Source organism: Phascolarctos cinereus, unplaced genomic scaffold (assembly GCF_003287225.1).
Source record: "Phascolarctos cinereus isolate Bilbo 61053 unplaced genomic scaffold, phaCin_HiC Scaffold_1;HRSCAF=81, whole genome shotgun sequence".
In the NCBI taxonomy this organism is placed as follows: Eukaryota; Metazoa; Chordata; class Mammalia; order Diprotodontia; family Phascolarctidae; genus Phascolarctos; species Phascolarctos cinereus.
In genome coordinates, this window is record NW_027555514.1 from 221,637,066 (window position 1) to 221,646,449 (window position 9,384).

Consider the following 9,384-nt stretch of genomic DNA (forward strand, 5'->3'; position numbering starts at 1 on the left):
CCACCCCCCCCAGGTCCCCCCAGCCTGGATCCCCCGGCAGCAGCTCCGGGCTCCTCAGTTGGGGTCCAACATGGAGAATCCGGAGCGAAAACAAGAGGAGGAAATGGGACACGGGGCAGTTTCCAGGCCCCCCCCTCCCTCCGTACTCCAGATAAACAACCCGCGGCTGCTGTACCCACCCCCTCCTCCTCCTCTTCCTCCTCCTCCTCCTCCTCCTCCTCCCCCCAACTCTCCTCTTCGGGCTTTTCCCGCTCGGGGACCCGGCCTGCGCCAGCCGTACGCGGACAGCGCACTTAGTCCCTGGATCCCTCACGTGCGATCGGGCTGGGCTGGCGAAGCTTCCGGGGCTTTAGCAATTTTGTTATCCAAAAAAGAAAAAAAAAAGCGAATCCCGGAGGGGGGTGGGGTGGGAGGCGGGCTGGCTGGCGGGGGAGACTTGAAACTGCTCCGGCGCTCCGATTGGCCAGGCTGGAGAAAGAGGGCGTGGCCCTGCTTTACTATGCGGTGCGAGGACCCAACAACATTCCAGCCGTCTCGAGCCACGCCTCTCCGGGTTCCAGGCTCTACCTCCTCCCCCCTAGCCACGCCCCCTGCCTATTTAAACGGAGAGTGTTATGGATCTCCGGTTTTTAAAAATTTTTTTCAGCGCTCCGGAGCTGAAGAGGAGCTGTCAGTCTGGGTCACCTCGCCTTGGTGACTCCGCCTCTCGGGGTCCCCGAGGCTGAGCAACTTGGGGCGGTGTCCTGGAGGGTGGAGACTGGACTGGAGGGATCCAAAGCATGGATGCTAGCTAGGACAAGCGCGCAGCGAGCCTCTCCACACCTTGTGCTGTTCTTCTGATGGCACTTACAGGGACCCTGAAAGTCACCGATCCCTTGTGCTCGGTCTCCCTGTCCCCCACGCCAGGCAGTTCCGAGGGAAGAATCTTGGAGCATGGGAATTTCCCCAGTCTCCCTTCTTCCTACCTTTTATTAACACCCCCCCCCCAAACGCCCCACAGTTGTGAATATCTTCTCGAATATAAGCTCGGATCTTCCCTCCCCTTCCTTCCTCTTGCTCAAGACTGGGCCGGTTTCTAATTATGGAATCATAGGATTTAAAACTGCTAGGGCCTAAATCTTGTGATAATAGACACTCCTCTGATTTTTTCGGATGAGGAAAACTGATCCTGTTGGCCCAAGGGTCTTCAATTTGGATCATCTAGATATCCTCTCTCTTCCTAATTTTCAACCTTTTTTATCTGCTGACGACAAACATGCCCAGCTCTCTCCCAGCTTAAAAAAACAAACAAACCAACCCAAAACAAAACAGCCCTTTCCCTGGACCCTACCATTCTTCAGCTATCACCATGTCTCTCTTCCCTTTCACAGTCAAACTCTTAGGGAAAAAAAGCTATCTCTACTAGATTCCACTTTCTCACCTCCCACTCACTTTTCAACCCCTTGTGGCTTAACTCTCTGCCAGTCATTGAAACATCGTGGTTACCAGTAATTTTTTTAGGAAGGTAGTAAGAGAATGATAACAGGGCAGCATATAGAAACCCCCAGAAGAAGAGTGTGCAGAAGGGTGCTAGTAGTATTAATAGTGTCAAATACTGCAGATAGGCCTTTTCTGGTCCTCATCCTTTCTTGACCTTTCTTGTCCCCCTTCTTCTGGATACTTTCCTTGGGGCGGGGTGGGGGTGGTGGTTAGAAGATGCTCTCTTACTGCCTGACTTTTTTTTAATTGTAACTTTTAATTACCATCATATAACAGACCATTTTATTCTTGCATCTTTTCGATGGTTTCTTCTTTATATTTGCCCTTATTTCCGACTTGTCAGGATTTGGCTTTATGCTCAAGAATTGTTTTGCGATCTTTATCCAGTTTTAGTCTGGTGATAACTACCTTACTAGGGTGAATGCCCACATGGACAGTTGTGCCTTTAGCTTTTTCATTCTGCACACACTCAATGTAGATGATGTATTTCTTTCTGTAAACCTGAACTACCATGCCAATTTGCTGACCTTTGTAGTGTGTCCGAACCACCTGGACCTCGTCGTCCTTCCAGATGGGCATTGAGCAGATGTTGTACTTCTGCCTCAGCTCCTTGGAGAGCGGGCACAACGTGATCTTGCGCTGGATGTGTGAGGGCACACTGAAGTGTCTCTTGCGGTTTTTGCTTCGGTCCGAGGTCACGAATGGATTGAACTTCATTTTGGTGAGCAAGACCACCTGAAAAAAGACATCGTGTGCCACCTGGTACTGGAAATCTAGCCTCCCTGTATGACTTCTTAAGTCTCCTTTTCAAATTTCTCATTCATATCCCATCCCATATGCATCAACATACAGAGTTCTAGATTCTAGAACCTCTCCAGATTCATGTATTACTTTTATGCAGATGACTCCCAAATTTACATGCCCAGCCCTTACTTCTCTCCTGAGATTCAGTTCCATATCTTCATCTAGATGTCTGTCTCAGGCATATCAGCACAGAACTCATGATCCCTTAAATTCACCCTGCTGTTAAATTTCCCTGGTTTATTGTTGAGGGGATGCTATGCCAACATTCATCCAGGAGTCATCCTTAATTTTTCAATCTCACACCCCAAAACCAATCTGGTGTCAAGTCTTGACTTGATTCTACCTAGATCATTTTCCCAGTCCGTCCTTCTCTCTACTTAAATGACAGCTACCCTAATCTAGTCCCTCAACACCTTTTTGTATTGTCTACTGCAGTAGTCTCTTCCTTGGTCTCTCCATATCCAGTCTCTCCTTTCTATAAACTATCCTGGATAGTGTTACCAAACTGATATTCCCTAATAAGAGTACATCTGAATCGATATTCCTAAATAATGCACATTAAGTCATAGTTCTTTGCCTGACACATAGTAAGTGCTTAATAAATGTTCTAGCTACCTTCTCTGTTTGGCATAAAGTCCTTCCCCATCTGGCCTCAGCCTACCCAGGCTGATCTGTACCTAACTCGTCCAGCCAAAAATGTCTGTTTGCTGTTCCATATCCATGACATGACATTCAATCTCCTATTTCTGTGCCTTTGCTGCCCCTCATGCCTGGAATGCTTTCCTTCTTCACCTCTGCCTCTTGGAATTCCTTCAAGGAAGGCTCAGCCACCTCCTTCAAGAGACCTTTCCTGATATCCCCAGTCTTTAATGGCCTCCAACCAATCACTGTGTGATTTTTTGGTATGTATTCTGTATTTGTTTACCCATGAACATTTATTGTATCCCTCTAGTAGAGTGGAAACTCCTCAAAGGCAGAGACTATCTCACTCACTTTTAAATTTTGATCCCCTGTGCCTAGCATAGTGCTTGGCTATGATTTCACTGTCTACCTTCACATTGCCTACCTGTGAAACTTCTTTTACCTTCCAGTTAGAAGATAAGGGCTGGGCATCCTTAGGACTTGTTTTTCCTCCTGAACAGATCATGGACTGTAACCTTATGTGACTTTAGCCCTACATATAACTGTTATTAAATTTAGCATAAGCCACTCTGCCATTCTTTCAAACTCTATCCATATTGGGGAGGGGGAGGAAATGACATAGAGACATATAATTATTAACACTAATTATATTTTAATAACCCTTTAGAGTTTCCAGAACACATTTGCATACATTATCTCAATTATGTGATGTGCCTGAGGATTCATGAACACGTGAGTGCCCATCTATATAGTAATGCCATTTCAATATACTAATGTAACTAATGAGAGAGGCCAGCTCTCACTCTCACTAACTTCACCCCCTCCCCCCTCCACACACAGGGCAGGGCATTCATTTCTATCAATGAGGACAGGGTTCCAAATCAATGGGCTTTGGGAGTGGTGCTACCTTAAGAATGATAACCCATACATTTTAGGGTCCAGGAAAAAAAAAGTCCTCAGTAGTATGAATATTATTTTCTCCATTTCACCAGTGAAACTGTATTGAGTGTGGAATGTGAGGATGGGGTGATGTGACTTTTTTTTAAACCTGTAGTCCTACAAGTTGTGAAATAAGCATAGGAGGCTGATTCAAGTTTGCTTGGGTCCCTGACTCTAAGTTTATTCTTTCAGTCAAACAATAAGCATTTTTTTGGTTAAATTTTTGTTAATTTTTATTTCTAGTTCCAAGTTCTCTCCATCTCTCCTTTTATTGGGAAGACAAGAAATACAGTACTCATTATAGGTATGAAGGCATGCAAAATATATTTCTACATTAGCCACGTTGTTTGTTTGTTTGTGTGTGTGTGTGTGTGTGTGTGTGTGTGTGTGTGTGTGTGTGTATGTTGGGGAAGGCAATAAAAATAAAATAAAAAAATGTATCTCAGTCTGTACTCAGAAATTAATTTCTCTGTGGAAGCAGATAGCATTTTTCATCATGGGTCCTTTGGAATTGTCTTGGGTCATTGTATTGATCAGTACGCTGAATCTTTCACAGTTGATCATCATTACAATATTGCTGTTACTGTGTACAATGTTCTCCTGGTTCTGTTCACCTCACTTTGCATCAGCTCCTATAAGTCTTCCCAGGTTTTTCTGAAACCATCTTGCTTGTAATTTTTTATAGTGTAATGGTATTCCATTACAATCATATACTACCACTTGTTCAACCATTCCCTAATTCATGAATATCCCTTCAATTTCCAATTCCTTGCCACCACAAAAAGGGCATATTGGTCCTTTCCCCTTTTCTTTGATCTCTTTGGGATATAGACCTAGTAGTGGTATTGCTGGGTCCAAGGGAATGCACAGTCTTGTAGTCCTTTGGGCATTAGTTCCACATTGTTCTCCAGAATGGCTCATAGCTCACAACTCCACCAACAGTACATTTGTGTCCCTATTTTTCCACATGCCCTCCAGGATTTGTCTTTTTTCCTTTTCTGTCAGATTAGCCAATATGATGGGTGTGAGATGTTACCTCAGATCAACAGGCATTTTATTAAGATGTGCTTGACATTCTATGGACTCTAAGCTTACAAAGACAAAAATGAAAAACTCTTTACTCTTAAAGAATATACTAAATTAATCTACCTTTCAGATCAATAGTTTTATATAATCAAAGTGAGTAGAGAGACATTTTTCTCAAGGCAGTATGGAAGAGGGGCTAGAGATCTGGCCTTCAAGATGAAAAGCCCAGGTTTCAAGTTTTACCTGGTTGTGTGTCCTTGGGCAAGTCACATTTTAACCTCTCAGTGGTTATAGACAGTTCTCTAAGCCTATAGTCCTAGAAGAAAAGGTTCTGAAAGTCTCGAAAAGGTGGAATTTCCTCATCTAGAATTCTCTGTATTAATGAAAGTGACCAAAGTTATAAATTTGAACATTTGAGGGACAATTCATTTCCATTTGACAAACCTTAAGAATTCATTGTTTTCAGAGCTTCTGAGGGACTAGAAAGTATAGACAAGAGAACACCTGACGAGACTGCTTTCTTGGGGTTTACAATCTAGTTAGCTAAAACACAAACACTGATAACTATAGTAGGGAGTTAAGGGATGAGTGTATCAGAATGCTGCTGAGGTCAGAGTGAGGAAAAAATGCTTATGAACAAGGGGATGTTTTATATTACTTCTAAAACAGGGTTTTTTTTTGCATGTTCTAGATTCATTAATCAGATGCCTCCTAGCATAGTGGATAGAGAGATGGTCTAGGAGTCAAGAAGACTTGGGGATAGAGTCCCAGAACCATACACACAAATACACACACATATACATATCTATCTTTTTGTCTATCTGTCTGTCTGTCTGTCTCCAGGTTTGTGATCCTGGGCAAGTAAATAAAACTGCTCATTGCTTCCTGGCAACTGAGACTATGTAACTTGCAGGGAAAGTGCAGACCATCTACGATAGAGAAGGGACCACCCTATACCATTGAAACAGAAGGTCTGATTTTGAAATTGTTAATTAAGGGGAAAGAGAGGAACAACATCTTGTATCTGTCATTATTCTTCAAATGGGGGTTGAGGTTTGGTTTTTTTTTTCTCCTTGGTAAAATGTTTAAATTTTAAAATGACCAATTTCCATTTTGCTGGAAAAATCCTTTTGTCCCTCTGCCCCATTCTAATAACAGGGCTTCCTCCTGCCACTTTTTTTTGGTGAGGCAATTGGGGTTAAGTGACTTGCCCAGCATCACACAACTAGTAAGTATCAAGTGTCTGAGGCCAGATTTGAACTCAGGTCCTCCTAACTCCAGGGCTGGTTCTCTATCCACTTCACCACCTAGCCGCCCCTCCTGCCATTTTTCTTAACATGGTTCTTAGCCAACAATGTGGCTCAGAGCCATCTTTGTATATAGAGTCTTATAGTGGCTATATTACTTTCTATAAGAGACACAGAGGAGTATATATAGCCCCTGACTCCCAGAAGGTTCCAGTCTGGTGTGAGAATCATGAAGACTCCTGGAATGGACAGAAATACTTCCAAGATGGAATGCAAAGGAGTGTGAATGAATACCTAGGATACAAACTGTAAGGAGTAATGAGCATGTGGTAACAACTCCCTAGAGGCCTCGATGCTCCCTTGAGGAAATCACTATTGCTGGTCTGTCTGATCGTCTTTAGATTGCTAAAACTGAGTAAGGGAACTCTTGTCTCAAGCTCAAATCTTCACTAACTTAAGTCTCTGGCCAGGGCACGTGGTCCATTCAGTTCACAGTTACTACTGATATTGAAGAGAATGGCCCCAGAGAAATGAATAGGGTAGGCATAATCATTATCCTTATTTGACAGAAGAAGAAATCAAGGTACATAGCTAGCATTTATAAAGCTCTTGATATGTGCTATCTCATGTTGATCCTCACAAACTGCCTCCCCCCCCCCCCCCCCGCTATTTTACAAATGAGGAAACTAAATAAAGCACATAGGGAGATTAAGTTTCATGTCCCACATTATATATAGGTAGTTAACTATCTGGGGTAGGATTATTTATTTATTTATTTTGTGAGGTAATTGGGGGTTAAGTGACTTGCCCAGGGTCACACAGCTGGTAAGTTTTATGTATCTGAGTTTGGATTTGAACTCGGGTCCTCCTGACTCCAAGGTCAGTGCTCTATCCACTGCGACACCTAGCTGCCCCCTGGAGCGGGATTTGAATGCAGGTCTTTCTAACTCCAAATCCAAAATTGTCTCTGCTAGGCTGCCTGGCTGTCTCAAGTCACCAAAGGGCAATGGAGGTGGGCAGTAAATAAGGCTGTTGAAAATGTGACATTACATTTTCTCCAAAACTTGTCCATCTTCTAGAGTTTTCCTATTTCTGTTGATTAGTACAAGCATCCTCATAGTCATCTAGGTTTGCAGCTTTGTCAGTCTTCCTTGACTCTCTTCCCTTTCTTTTTACCTCCCCTGAACCCCCATAGCCAATCAGTTGTTAAGACTTGTTGATTAGACCTGCACAACACTTCTCATATCTGTCCCTTCTCTCTACTCAGTAAGGTGTGAATGCAAGCCCTCCCTTATCTCCTCTTGCCTGTACTACTGCAACAATGGCCTCTTTAAAAAAAAAGTTTTTATTGATGTCATTTTTTAACATTAGCATAATTTTCTCCAGTACCCCTCTTCTTCCCAGAGAACATCCCATATAACAATATTTTAAGAGAAAATAATCAAAATAAAATGCACTTTTTAAAATCTGAAAATCTGTGTAATATTCTATACTTTATTATGTCCTTAGGAACCTCATTATCTTGCAAGATCACATCAACCCTGGAATTCAGATCTGGTCAGTATCCCTTGCCCCAGGAGCCCCCTTCCTCCCTCAGACTGGAAGCCCAGGCCAGCCACTCCTTCCTTTCTCTGCTGCCTGTACTCTTCAGGGCTTTGTCATGCCCTTGGGCTCTGAGGCTTCCACTGTTAGATTGTGAGCTCTTTGATGGAAGGGATTGGCTTGTTGGTTTTGTATTTCGCTGAAGCTTAGCACAATGGCCGGCACATAGTAGGTGCTTAATAAATGGTTATTGCTTAACTACCCGTATACCTCCCATGTCTCTTCTTCAGAGCCACTGTCCTTCTTTGTAATTTTGCAACATTCACTTTGGAATTTTATGTGATTGTTCTTTCTGTTTATGTTGCTGTAGTCGTGTGTATTGTTATCTTGGCTCTGTTTACTTCACTCTATATCAGTTCTTGGGAAGTCTTTCCATGTCTCTGTATTCATCATATTTCTTATAGAAAAGCAATATTACATTATGTTTACGTACCACAATGTGTTTAATCACTCTTTAATCAGTGGGCATCTACTTTGTTTCCAATTCTTTGCTATTACAATAAGTATTGCTATCAGTATTTTGGTTCTTATTATCAATATCGTTCTTGGTGTATAAGCCTAGTAATGGAATCACTGGGTCAAAGGCTGTGGGTACTTTAGTCATCTTATTTGCATAATTCCAAATTGCTTCCCAAAATGGTTGTACTGATTCATAGCCCCACCAACAATGAACTATATATAGTGTGTGCCTATTTTCCCACAACCCCTGCAACATTGACTATTCCCACCTTTTGCCATCTTTGACAATCTTCAGTGGCTTCTTAGTGGTCTCCTAGCTTATAGTTTCTCCTCTTTCCAATCCATCCTCTACCCAGCTGCTAAGTTGATGTTCTTTTGTTTGTTTGTTTGTTTTTTGTTTTTTTGGCTAGGCAGTGGGGTTAAGTGACTTGCCCAGGGTCACACAGGTAGTAAGTGTTATATGTCTGAGGCCGGATTTGAACTCAGGTCCTCCTGAATCCAGGGCTGGTGCTCTATCTGCTGTGCCACCTAGCTGCCCCTAAGTTGATGTTCTTAAGACAGATATTACCATGTACTGCTCCTAACTAAAAAATCTTAAATGGCTCCCTAGTTACCTCTAGGGTAAAATATCCAAATCCTCAGCCTGGCATTTTAAAGCTCTCCTCATTATTGGGGAAGTTTTCTCCTACCTTCCGGTCTAATTTTGATATCATATAGTCCTGTTGCCCCCCTTTACAAACCCTCTGTTACAAATTGGCCTGTACAATATTCCATCTTTCCTGCCTCCATGAACAAGGTGTCCCCCATGTCTAGAACACACTCACCTTCTTTACTTCCATCTCCTCAAATCCCAACCCCTCAAATGCTACCGAGATACAGCCTCCTGAATCTTTCTTCTTCTCCCCTTCGAATAGTTCATTATTATATAGTTCTTTAAGGTTTGTGAAGTACTTTACATATATTTTCATCTGATCCTAACAACAGCACTGTAAAGTAGGTGCTAATATTATTCCCATTTTTACTGATGTAGAAATTAAAGCTGAGAGATGTTAGATGACTGGTCTGGAGTCACAGGGCTAGCAAGAGTCTGAGATTGGATTTAAACTCAGGTCTTCCTGACTCCAAGTCTAGCACTTTAACTACTATGCCACCTAGCTTGCCTTATGGCCTCTCCCCCCACTTCCCA

General features: G+C 42.8%; 1 long non-coding RNA gene and 1 pseudogene across 1 annotated transcript; one reads left to right on the forward strand and one right to left on the reverse strand.

Moving 5' to 3' along the window:
- Positions 1–1,818: 1,818 nt before the first annotated feature.
- LOC110210998 (large ribosomal subunit protein uL24 pseudogene) lies at positions 1,819–2,196 on the reverse strand (annotated as a pseudogene).
- Positions 2,197–3,193: 997 nt separating this feature from the next.
- On the forward strand, positions 3,194–7,946 carry LOC144454323 (uncharacterized). The gene is made up of 3 exons (XR_013482707.1): positions 3,194–3,657; positions 4,108–4,168; positions 7,647–7,946. It is a non-coding gene; the product is annotated as an uncharacterized LOC144454323 (long non-coding RNA).
- Positions 7,947–9,384: the final 1,438 nt, after the last annotated feature.